The sequence below is a fragment of the Balaenoptera physalus genome, assembly GCF_965194825.1.
Source record: "Balaenoptera physalus genome assembly, chromosome: 11".
NCBI lineage: Eukaryota > Metazoa > Chordata > Mammalia > Artiodactyla > Balaenopteridae > Balaenoptera > Balaenoptera physalus.
The window spans coordinates 89,891,454-89,903,604 of NC_138896.1; the positions used below are offsets into that span (position 1 = coordinate 89,891,454).

Consider the following 12,151-nt stretch of genomic DNA (forward strand, 5'->3'; position numbering starts at 1 on the left):
TTTGAAAACTCAGAAAAGCACAAAGAAAAAAAAAATCGCTGAATTGCCTCTAATCTCAAGACTCTGAGACAATCACTTTCAAACTCTGGGTGGGGCAGTATGATGCAGAAGCTAAGAGGGCCGCTTTTGGAGTCACACACTTGGCTTCATATCCTTGCTTATATGTTTAACAAGCTTGTGACCATGGAGAAGTTACTACACCCTCCTCAGCTTCAGTGCCCTTGTCAGTAAAATGGGGCTGACAGGGACACTCATCTCTTAGTGCTGTTGTGAGAATGAGGTGGGATGGAATTTGAAAAGCATTGCACACACTGCCTGGCTGTTAGCAGACACTCAATAAACATTAGCCATCATGTAAAGATGTGGCACATATATACAATGGAATATTACTCAGCCATAAGAAAGAATGAAATAATGGCATTTGCAGCAACATGGATGGACCTAGAGATGATCATACTAAGTAAGTCAGACAGAGAAAGACAAATATCATATGATATCACTTATATGTGGAATCTAAAAAAATGATACAAATGAACTCATTTACAAAACAGAAAGAGGCTCACAGACTTAGAAAACGAACCTAGGCTTACCAAAGGGGAAAGGTGGGGAGGGAAGGATAAATAAGGAGGTTGGGATTAACATATACACACTACTATATATAAAATAGATCATCAACAGGATCTCCTGTATAACACAGGGAACTCTACTCAATACTCGTAATAACCTATATGGGAAAAGAATCTGAAAAAGAATAGATATATGTATATGTATAACTGAATCACTCTGCTGTACAGCTGAAACTAACACAACACTGTAAATCAACTATACTCCAATATAAAATTTTTTTAAAAAGAAAGGCAGAAAAAACCACATTAGCCATCATGATTTTATCCTTTTGGACACTGATCTATGCATATGTTCTTATTCTTTAAAAAAGAATAAGACTTTAAAAAAGTCTGTGACTTTATTTCACCTAATAGTACATCTGCCAGGAAAAGTCATTCCCCAGTTGCTTTTTCCACTACACGAAACTAGCCCAAAGAAATCCAAATGTAAACAGCTGTCTGGAGAGCCAGATACTGGTGTTCTAACCACTGAGAAGAAGTTCCCACAATCCAGAAAATATCTCAGAGTTTTGGGTAATGTCCCAAGAAACAAGGCTGCAGCCCCCTTCCCTACCAAGTCCTGATGATGACCCCCTAGTGGAGCTTCAGAAAGAATATGGTCCCTGGCCAATTCCCTCAAAGTCTCAGCCCATTCAGAGCTCTGCCACCTCAGTGTTGCCAGGAACCAGAAGGGCTCAATGACCTTTCCACACCAGGGTCATCTCAGAGGATGGTTTGCGATATCATCATGACCACGCTGGTGACTTCCAGCTAATGCAGGGAAGGCTTTTAAGAATAAAAACTGTCCTACTGTGATTTCTTCTCTTCTCCCTACCCTGCACAAAAAGAGAAAAAGGACTGTTTGCCTGGCAATGGTCAGTGACTGATGAGTGACAGTGTAAGGAGTGCTGTGATAAGGTTTATGAAGCTGTACCCTGGATCAATGGAGAGTAAATTGTGATTGATTAGCAATGTCTGCAATGGAAGACAGCAACAGCAGGGTGGTACGTATGCCATGTTGCTGTCCTTTCTGATCTATTTCAATGTCCTCAATTTTATAGGTAAGAGAACTAGGTTCATGACAATGAGGAAGCATGGCTCATTCAAGGTTACAGAGATAGTAATGACAAAGCTGAGACCAGTAACCACTCCTAATGCTTTGTAGCTCAGTGTTCTTCTCTCCGTGCCTGGCTACCTTTCTTCTCTGGTGGGCAGGATGGTTTCCTGTCTTATAACCATTAGGTGGTCCTGGCATTTTACAATCCATTCAGATACTTCTATGGCAAATAAGTTATGCCAAGATAATTTAAAAAACCCATCAGTCCCAGGTTTGCACCAAGGCCCTGGCAGCAGCTAGCACACAGCTGTTATAAGGATGCATAGTGTATTTTGACAAAAGACAGGTGGTTGGTTTTGTCATGTAGGTGAGATAACATAAAAGCAGAAAGACAGACCGGCAGGGAAAGAGAGACTTCTTCCCCAGACTCTAAATGGATTTCTTTTTTGCATTGTGGAGCTCTAAATAAATAAAATACAAAATGAATGTTTACAATATTTCAGTTGTTGAGAAAGCAGCTATAGAGGTTTATTCCAATTTGTATCCTCTCCAGGAAAATGGAATTCAACATGAATTTTATAATGGTGGGAGGGAGAAGGCACACTCGTTTATCACTAAATATCTTCAACAGACATTTATTAAGTGCTTACGAGGTGCCAGGCATGTGCGAGGCCCCAGGGACGCAACAGGGGTCAGCAGAGAAATAGTTTCTGTCCTCCCATTCAGAGCCTATCGGGAAAGATGGACGATTAGTAAGCGTTGTAATAAGTGCACATATACAAACAAGAAGACAGGATTTAGGGTGCACCTGGGCTGGGGTGAAGGATTCTCAACAGGACCAGCATGCTGAACATGATTTGGAGCCACATAAAAAAAGAGTTCTGGAATCCTGTTTCCTGCCACTTACCTAGTGGGTAACCTTGAGCAAATCACTTAAACTTTTTACCCCAATTTCCTTATCTTGCAAAATAAAGCTGATAATTCCTACATTCTTTTTACCTATGCCAGGTATTGAGTTAAAGTTTATTAAGTTCCCAGGGGAACCTGGCACAGAGTCTGAGTTCAACAAATATTTGTCAAATGAATGAAAGAATTGTTATCAAACACACATTGGATCTTTAATAGCAAAAGGGGCACTTTGGCAGGGCAGAGAGTGAGGAAACAGAGGAATGAGACGAGACATTAGTCCTGTCTTCTACCTAGTTAGAGAGACTGAGAATATATACTATATTTACGAGCACGCACGCACACACACACATATATATGTCTATGTAACAAATATATGGCAAAGTCATAAAGAACCATATTTGATGTGGCTGAGTAGGGAGAGCTCTACAGCAGGACTCTCCCTTGAGCCACAAATGAGATGTCCATATCTAATTTTCAAATTTCTAATAGCCATATTAATAAAAGTAAAAAGACAGAATAATATATTTAATCCAATATAGCCAAATAATGTCATTTCGACGTGTAAGCAATATGAGTTTATTAATGTGATATTTTACATTCTATTTTTGTGTGTGTCCTAAGCCTTCGAACCCTGTGTGCATTTTATATTTACATTACATCTCAGTTTAGCCTGGCCACACTGCAGATGACCAGCAGCCATGGGTGGCTAATGGCTTCTGTACTGGACAGAATTTTGGAGACAGGAGAGTTTGTTGAAGACAGAGGCACTCAGGTGGGCTTAAGGAGGAAGTGGGGCTTGAATAGGATGGACATTAAAAGCCCTGACTTTGGGTGTTTTTAAGAGCTCTCTCCGGGCATGAAGGCTTTGGTTGCAGCACCTTCTAGAAGTCTCCTTGACCTGGTGCGTTCTGCCACGAAGAGTTTCTGAATCTACTCCCTGCTGGTGCAGATGCCACACTTGGATCTGGTTCATACCCTTTGCTGGCACCTCTGACTCCCACACTGCCCTTTCCTTCCTGGTACCCCTCACTTGGCACGGTGGCTGGTGTATGGGAAGCGCATATACGTAAAAGTGACTTCTTCGTTACACTCTGTGGCTCTAAATAAACAAAACACAAAGTGAAGACCTGAGATAGCCAAGCTCTGGCTTCCAAAGCCACTAGGTCTGACAGAGCCCCCGTTTGCCCTCCAGCCACAGAGAGTTAGGAGGTGAACAAATGCCAGAGCCACTCCTAGCAGAAAACCGACGGGGGCACACGCTCCAAGTGGGCAACAGATGGGCACATGGTCAGGCTGTGGGGCAAGCATTTGGCAGAGACGTACTAAGAAAAGAAGGAGACAACAGTCTGAAAATGGCCAAGTCCACTTCCTAAGGCGAGATGGAGTAGGGAGACCCACGTGGCCAGGAAGCGTGTGGTGACATGTACTAAAAAAGAATTTAGGTGGTGAATAAAACAGGAATGAGAAAGATGGATGTAAGAGGAGGAGGGCAGACACCCAGAAACCAAGAGTCATTTTACAGGCTGTCCCCCCAACAGCTTGGGACACCCTCAATTAAGTAAGCCTCTGAAGCGTCCCCTCCTCTAGAGCCTAGGCTGGGTCACGGTGATGGCGGGACCCACATCTGCCCTCCTTCTCCTCAGTCCTGTCTCACCCCAGAGTTAACATCCAGGCAGCAAACTCAGGCAAGTAAATAAGGAAGGAAGTGGCTTAGAGGAGGAGGGGCATGCATTCTCCCCAAGCTCCCTGCTGTGTCCCAAGCACAGAGTCACTATCGGTTTGAAGGAGGAATTTCTTAGTGGCCGCTAATCTTAGCTCAATAATATCATTATCAGAACACACGTCCCTTGTGTAGAAGAAGCCATCCACGACCCACCCACTGTCAGCAAGCGGCAGTATGACCCCAGTGTGCAGTATGACCCCAGGTCTTGCAATTTTTCCAAAGTTTTAAATATAGATTTTCTGTGACATTTTCCACTTTTAAAATGTTTGGAACTATGTTGATAAATGTTTAAATACTGTGGTGGGCCACATTGTGTGAGCCAAAGAAAGCAGACCGCGGGGCTGCCGGCTTGACATTTCTACTCCAGTTCAAAGAGACCCGGTCCACCATCATCAGGCCATTCTGAGGCTTAATTCAGATCATGCACGTGAAGGGGTTACCAGAGCTTCTGGCACATGGTGAAGGCAGTTAATAACTGGTGTCAGCTAGCTCTACAGAACTTCTGAGATTTATTTCTAACTATTACATAGGGAGCAGATCACAGGAAACCCCTGAAGACAAAACATCTGAAACTGGGCTCCTCTCCCACGAATGATTCCCTATCTCTTTATTTCTGTTTCACGGCTTAGATTTATGCCACTTTCATTTTACTTTCTCAATTCATGAAACTCAATCTGGCTGCACAAAGGAAGCAAGGGGAAAAAAAAAAAAAAAAGGTCAGGTGAAAGTGCAAGTTGGTATAAGTTTTCTAGAAAGTACTTTGGTAATGCTTAGCAAAAGACCAAAAAAATTTGTATACCTTTTGACTCAGGGATTCCACTTTAAGGAATTTGAGCCCAAGTAAAAAATGATGGTTTTTCATAAAGACTTAATCCTAAAATGTTTACGACAAGGAAGTCTAAAATAGAAACAATTAAGGAAATTAAATGCCCCTGAATAGGGGATTGGTTACAAAAGTTATGATACACTAGAATGCTGACTTTTGTCCATCACATCACCCCATGACTTTCAGAGCACTTATGATTTTCATTGTGTGTCCCTGGCAGTACACACCACGGGAGCAGAGAGCCTGTCAGTCTTGTTCAACATTGTATGCACCACTATATATGAGCTGGCACATAATAGACACCAATAAATATTTAAATACATCCAAGACAGCTTATGTAGTATGATTCCATTTTTGTGGAAAAAAAATAGGTATGTGTTTCTGGAAGTTAAATTATTAGTGCTTTGTCCTAGACTGGGCCAAGCAAACTACAGTTTCAGGATTGTCTGCTGTTTTTTGTAAATAAAGATTTATTGGAACACAGTCATGTTCATTCTTTTACACTTTCTCTAGGACTGCTTTTGCACCATAATGCACAGTTGAGTTGTTACAACACAGACTATCTGGTCCTTTAGAAAAAAGTTAGCTGACTCCCACTCTAGATGGTAGAAGTTCTTTCTGAGTGGTCTAATAAACACACACATGTGTATACATGTACATGTATATCTGTGTGTGTGTATTTTTTTTACATGACCACTTTTCCAACCAGACAAAAGATGGGATTATTTTTACAAAAGAAAGGAACGCAGAAAGAAACCGAAGAAGGACGGAGGGAGGTGGGAGGTACGGAGGGCAGGAACTGTTTATCCATATTTATCAATATAGAAAAATGTCCAAAATAAGTGAGAGTTTTAAATATGCTATGAACAGAACGCTGTCATTTTCATAATATCTGGATCAAGTGCCAAAAGAAAATATACAAAAAGGTGAGCTTGGCTGTATCTAAGTAAGGAAAATATAAATGGCTATTATTTCTTTCTTTGATCTTTCTTGTATTTTCTAAAATTTCCAGAATAAAAATACATTGCTTACATAATAAGACAAAGAGAAATAAGTGATCTTGAACAGAAAGACAGAGAAAAGAAAATACGAATCTATGTAAAAAACAGGAATCTTTCTACCAGGATTTGGCAAATAAGGGAGGGAACTCAGGGTGGGTCACAGGGGCGTTCGCTTCTTCACTGCACAAGGATCAGTACTGCACTCCAGTAAAATGAAAACATGGCAAAGGCAGAGGGGTTAATACCCAGGGCCAATTTTTTGTTTCCAAAAAATATTAAAGTCGGCACCCAATTTGCACTGATGTTTTCTCTTTACGTTAAAAAAGATTTTTTTAATTACACTTCCAGAGGACAGCTTACCATTTCTATCTAGATTAGAAAATCAGTTTAGAAAAGACGGCCATTTGCAGAAAAATGGATGGAACTAGAGTTTATCATACGAAGTGAAGTAAGTCAGACAGACAAAAAAAAAAATATGATAGCACTTAAATGAGGAATCTAAAAAGATGACACACATGAACTCCCTAGCAAGACAGAAAAAGACTCAAAGACTTAGAAAACGAACTTATGGCTACCAAAGGGGAAAGATGAGGGTGGGGAGGGATAAATTAGGAGGGTGGGATTAACATATCCACAGTAATATATATGTACGTGATCATCAAAGGACCTACTGTCGAGCACAGGGAAATCTACTCAACACTCTGTAATACCTTATATGGGAAAAGAATCCTAAAAACGATAGATATACGTATCTGTATAACTGAATCAGGTTGCAGTACACCCAAAACAAACACAACACTGTAAATCAACTATATTCCAATATAAAATAAAAATTAAATTTCAAAAGAAAAAGAAAGAGAAGAAATGCCAACGATATTCCCTTCAGGGCTCGGTGACCTAGGCTGGTGTCACATCCCTGGAGCCAGAGCAGCCTTGGGTCCCAAGTCTAGACGTGGTGGAGGTGAGGGAACCGGGAGCAGGTGCCAGCAAATGAGCCTCTCTTGGACCTGACAGGCGGACCACAACCTCCAGATGCAGGCGGGCCCTCCTCCAGCTCAACCAAGCCTAGTGCACCCAAAGATCGGTGGACCCTCACGCTGCATGAGCTTTGAAAAGTCACCTGGTCTCCAAGTCTCCTGGTGGTGGGGTTCCCATGGGCAGCCTCCTTCCTCGGAGTCTCCCCACCTCTGTACGACAGCAAGCTCAGCATAGCGGTTTTGGCAGGGCTTGGGAATTGTCGTGGGGCGTGGGGGGCGGGTGAAGGGTAAGGAGGAAGAAGTAAGGAAACACGAGCTCTGGGGTGTTTCTTCTGCCACAGTCAACTCGAATCTACAACCCTGTAACAGGACTTTCTCTAAGGCTCTGGTTGCCGCGGTAAGCCGAGTGGGGCATGAAAAAATGCTGCCACCTTGTGGACATTTCCCGTAACAACAACTTTAAAACCGGTGCTAAATTATCCCCCTAAGGGACACTTTATAACAAGGCCTGCGGGGCTCTAAAGCAGGGGTCCCCAGCCTTTTCGGCACCAGGGACTGGTTTCATGGAAGACAATTTTTTTATGGACAGGGGCGGGGATGGTCCAGGAAGTAATGCAAGCGATGGGGTGGATGGTTCCAGAGGTAATAGGAGAGATGGGGGGGATCGTTTAGTCGGTAATGCGAGCAAAGGTTCAGGTGGCAATGGAAGTGATGGGGAGCGATGGGGAGTCGCAGATGAAGCTTCGCTAGCTCTCCCGGTGTTCACCTCCTGCTGTGAGGCCTGGTTCCTAACAAGTCGAGGCCCGAGGGTTGGGGACCCCTGCTCTAAAGGACACCTGCCCTCAAGAAATGTCCTGGGGTAACTGATCGAAAAAGAATTCAAATCAGGGCGGACTTTTAATAAACCAATTTCAAGAGGTAAATTTAATGCACACTGTTTTGTTTTTGATTTTTTTTTAAAGCACATGAAAAGATGCTCCACATGGCTAATTATTAGAAAACCGCAAATCAAAACTAGAACAAGGAATCACCTCACACCAGTCTAAATGGCTATCATCAAAGTCTACATACAAAATATGCAGGAGAGGGCACGGAGAAAAGGCAACCCTCCTAAGCTGTTTTTGGGAATGTAAGTTGGTAACAGCCACAGTGGAGTACACAATGGAAGTTCCTTAAAAAACGAAAACATTGGGCTTCCCTGGTGGCGCAGTGGTTGAGAGTCTGCCTGCCAATGCGGGGGACACGGGTTCGAGCCCTGGTCTGGGAAGATCCCACATGCCGTAGAGCAACTAGGCCCATGAGCCACAACTACTGAGCCTGCGCGTCTGGAGCCTGTGCTCCGCAACAAGAGAGGCCGCGATAGTGAGAGGCCCGCGCACCCCCGCTTGCCACAACTAGAGAAAGCCCTAGCACAGAAACGAAGACCCAACACAGCCAAAATAAAATAAATAAATAAATAAATAAACCTTAAAAAAAAAAAAAAAAAGGAAACATTATCCGGCAATCCCATTCGTGGGCGTACACGTGGAGCAAAAAGCATAATTCGAAAAGATACATGCCCTCCGACGTTCACTGCAGCACTATTTACAAGGACCAAGACATGGAAGCAACCAAAATGTCCATCGACAGATGGATAAAGAAGATGTGGTGTAAATCCTTGTAAGTTGTAGATTATAAGAAATGAAAGAGAAAACATTTTCTGGTCAAGTAGCCGGACATTTTCATGATTTCAGTCTCAGCCAAGGTGGGTTTTTGGCAAATTTGACAGCTCCCATTAACGCTTCCACTGTCCTTCTCTGCTTCTGTAGAGGTAGGCAAGGTAAGAACCCTGTGGCAACCCTCCACAACGAGGGAGCTGTGGACAAATGCCCCGGCCTCTGGGCCTCAGTCAGGGCCCTTGCAGAAATGAGCACCAGTTGCCCACGGAGATGTCTTTCTTGGCTTTTTCTCCTTCCCTGCTCTCACAGCTGCCCCCACTCCTCCCTCCTGCTTCCTGGAAATCTCCCAAATTATCCTCCTGCACCCAAGATCCCGCTTTAGGTTCTGTTTTGGAGGAACTCAAACTAAGAGAGTTCATGAGGAAATATTAAACCAGTAATAAGAATTACACCATAGAGCTTCAGAAAGCTCCCATAGATGGTGTGAAATAGAACTCATTAGTTTCCAGGACATATTCCTCCACTGTACAGCTACTTATTAGACTTCTACAATGGGCCACACATGTGCTGGGTATGTAATTGTAATAGGGAAGAACAACTCTGACTCCATATTACATCTGTTTCTTTCACTTTAACCTTTGTATTCTAGTGCTTTTGCTACAAGTTAAGAATGTTGCTTGAAATATACAGGGTAGCCCATTCTCAAGGCTCTGACCTTTAAAGGTATGACACTTTTCCATTCTGATAGAGATAAAATGTTGCAGAACAGAGAATAAGATTTGTTGCAGGTATACTGAAACATCATGACCTGACCTCTGGGCAGCTGCAAGAACAAAGGGTTCCGAAACCAAGAAGTTTGCACCAACCAACCACACGCCCTCCCCTTTTAGTATAAATGAAGCCTGAATTCCAACTTGGGTAAGACAGTTCTTTGGGAAACTATTCACTATCTTCTCCATCTGCTGGCTTTCCGAATAAAGTTGCTATTCCTTGCCCCAACAATTCCTCTCTCAATTTTTTGGCCTGCTGTGTGGCAAGCAGTACGAGCCTGGACTCGGTAACATAATGGTGAACTAGTAAATACAGTCTATACTTACCGACATTAAACAAGCACTATGTAAATTGCATTATGGAAGTATAGGAAAATATAGGAAAGTTAATGTCTAGGAGAAAAAATGTTTTTCCCTCTACTCTTCTGAGTTTTTAGCTGAGACACCTGTAATAAAAGATTAATAAGAGAAAAACAAGCAGAAGGTTATTAACATTTGGCTCATGTATATATGGGAGATACCCAGGGAAAAATAAGTACTCAAAGAGATGGCTTGAGAATTCAGGATTAAATACCATCTTTACAGGGAAAGGGAAGGGGGCATGTAGGCCTCTTAGGGGAGAGTAAATGATTTTTAAAAAAGATGAATGGCGTAAAAGAACAGATGAGAGGTTTGATAGTTTGTGGCAAGGTTTTTGACTGGGTGTGGTGTGCACTTCTAGTTTCCTCTCCTGTGATGAATCAATCTTCCCTGGAGTTTCCCGGGGAGGGGATTTATGACAATTGAGCTCCTTCTGAAGGATCTGTTTCTAGGCAGATAAGGGCAGTTCAGAGACTACCATATTAAGTGAAATAAGCCAGGCAGAGAAAAACAATATCATATGATATCAGCTATATGTGGAATCTAAAAAAAAAAAAAAAAAGATACAAATGAACTTATTTACAATTCAGAAATAGACCCACAGACATAGAAAATAAACTTATGGGGGCTTCCCTGGTGGCGCAGGGGTTAATAATCCGCCTGCCAATGCAGGGAACACGGGTTTGAGCCCTGGTCCGGGAAGATCCCACATGCCACGGAGCAACTAAGCCCGTGCGCCACAACTAGTGAGCCTGCGCTCTAGAGCCCACGAGCCACAACTATTGAAGCCCGTGCACCTAGAGCCCGTGCTCCACAACAAGAGAAGCCACCACAATGAGAAGCCCGCGCACCGCAATGAAGAGTAGCCCCCGCTCGCTACAACTAGGGAAAGCCCGTGCACAGCTACGAAGACCCAACGCAGTCAAAAATAAAATAAATAGAGAGTGGGACGTTCGGCTTGTGAGCGGGAACGTCTTAGTCGTACACAGAGAAAGAACGATTTAAAAATGGGTGATGTTGAGAAGGGCAAGAAGATTTTTGTTCAGAAGTGTGCCCAGTGCCATACTGTGGAAAAGGGAGGCAAGCACAAGACTGGGTCAAATCTCCATGGCCTGTTTGGGCGAAAGACAGGTCAGGCTGTCGGATTCTCTTACACAGATGCCAACAAGAACAAAGGCATCACCTGGGGAGAGGAGACACTGATGGAGTATTTGGAGAATCCCAAGAAGTACATCCCTGGAACAAAAATGATCTTCGCTGGCATTAAGAAGAAGGGAGAAAGGGCAGACTTGATAGCTTATCTCAAAAAACTACTAATGAGTAATAGTTGGCCCCTGCCTTATTTATTATGAAACAAATGTCTCATGACTTTTTATGTGTACCATATTTAAATTGATCTCATACACTAGAATTCAGATCATGAACGGCTGATGTAATATTTCTGTCCTGATTTAAATAAGATTGGCTTGTGGCTAAATGAATATGGTCAGCTTTTTGAATTTTGATAGTAATTCTGGTTCAGCAAGTACTATCACTGTTTTCCCCTTCTAAAGAGATGATTAAACTTGAATAAGGAATGTTAAACTTTTCAGGGATATGGTGAATGCCTTCTCAAACCCTATAGGAGATTGGTTTTATATTTAGATTTCTATAATTGGTTATATTAATATATTTAAATATTGAGAAGCTCCCTTCACTGTCTCAGACCAGCAAGATTCACCTGTTAAGGCAAGGGCTGAAGATACACTGACAATGTCCACTTTACCTTTTTTGGTCTTAACTATGACAATTTAATTAAAATTCTCTATCTAAAAAAATAATAATAATAAAATAAAATAAATTATTTAAGAAAATAAACTTATGGTTACCAAAGGGGAAAAGGGCGAGGGAGGGATAAATTAGGAGTTTGGCATACATACTGCAATATATAAGACAGATAACCAGGGCTTCCCTGGTGGCGCAGTGGTTAAGAATCCGCCTGCCAATGCAGGGGACAGGGGTTCGAGGCCTGGTCCAGGAGGATCCCACGTGCCGCGGAGCAACTAAGCCTGTGAGTCTGCGAGCCACAACTGCTGAGCCCGTGTGCCTAGAGCCCATGCTCCACAAGAGAGGCCACGGCAATGAGAAGCCTGTGCACCCAACGAAGAGTAACCCCCGCTCGCCGCAACTAGAGAAAGCCTGTGTGCAGCAACGAAGACCCAACGCAACCAAAAATAAAAATAAATAAAATTTAAAAAAAAACAAAACAGATAACCAACAAGGATC

The 12,151-nt window shown here is 42.7% G+C and overlaps 1 protein-coding gene and 1 pseudogene across 2 annotated transcripts in view; one reads left to right on the forward strand and one right to left on the reverse strand.

Annotated features, from left to right (window-relative positions):
• FRMD4B (FERM domain containing 4B) overlaps window positions 1-12,151 on the reverse strand; it is a 336,744-nt gene that overhangs the window by 239,257 nt on the left and 85,336 nt on the right. The window lies entirely within an intron of this gene.
• LOC309637536 (cytochrome c pseudogene) lies at window positions 10,796-11,477 on the forward strand (annotated as a pseudogene). Its single transcript has one exon. The product of its transcript is annotated as a cytochrome c pseudogene (transcript).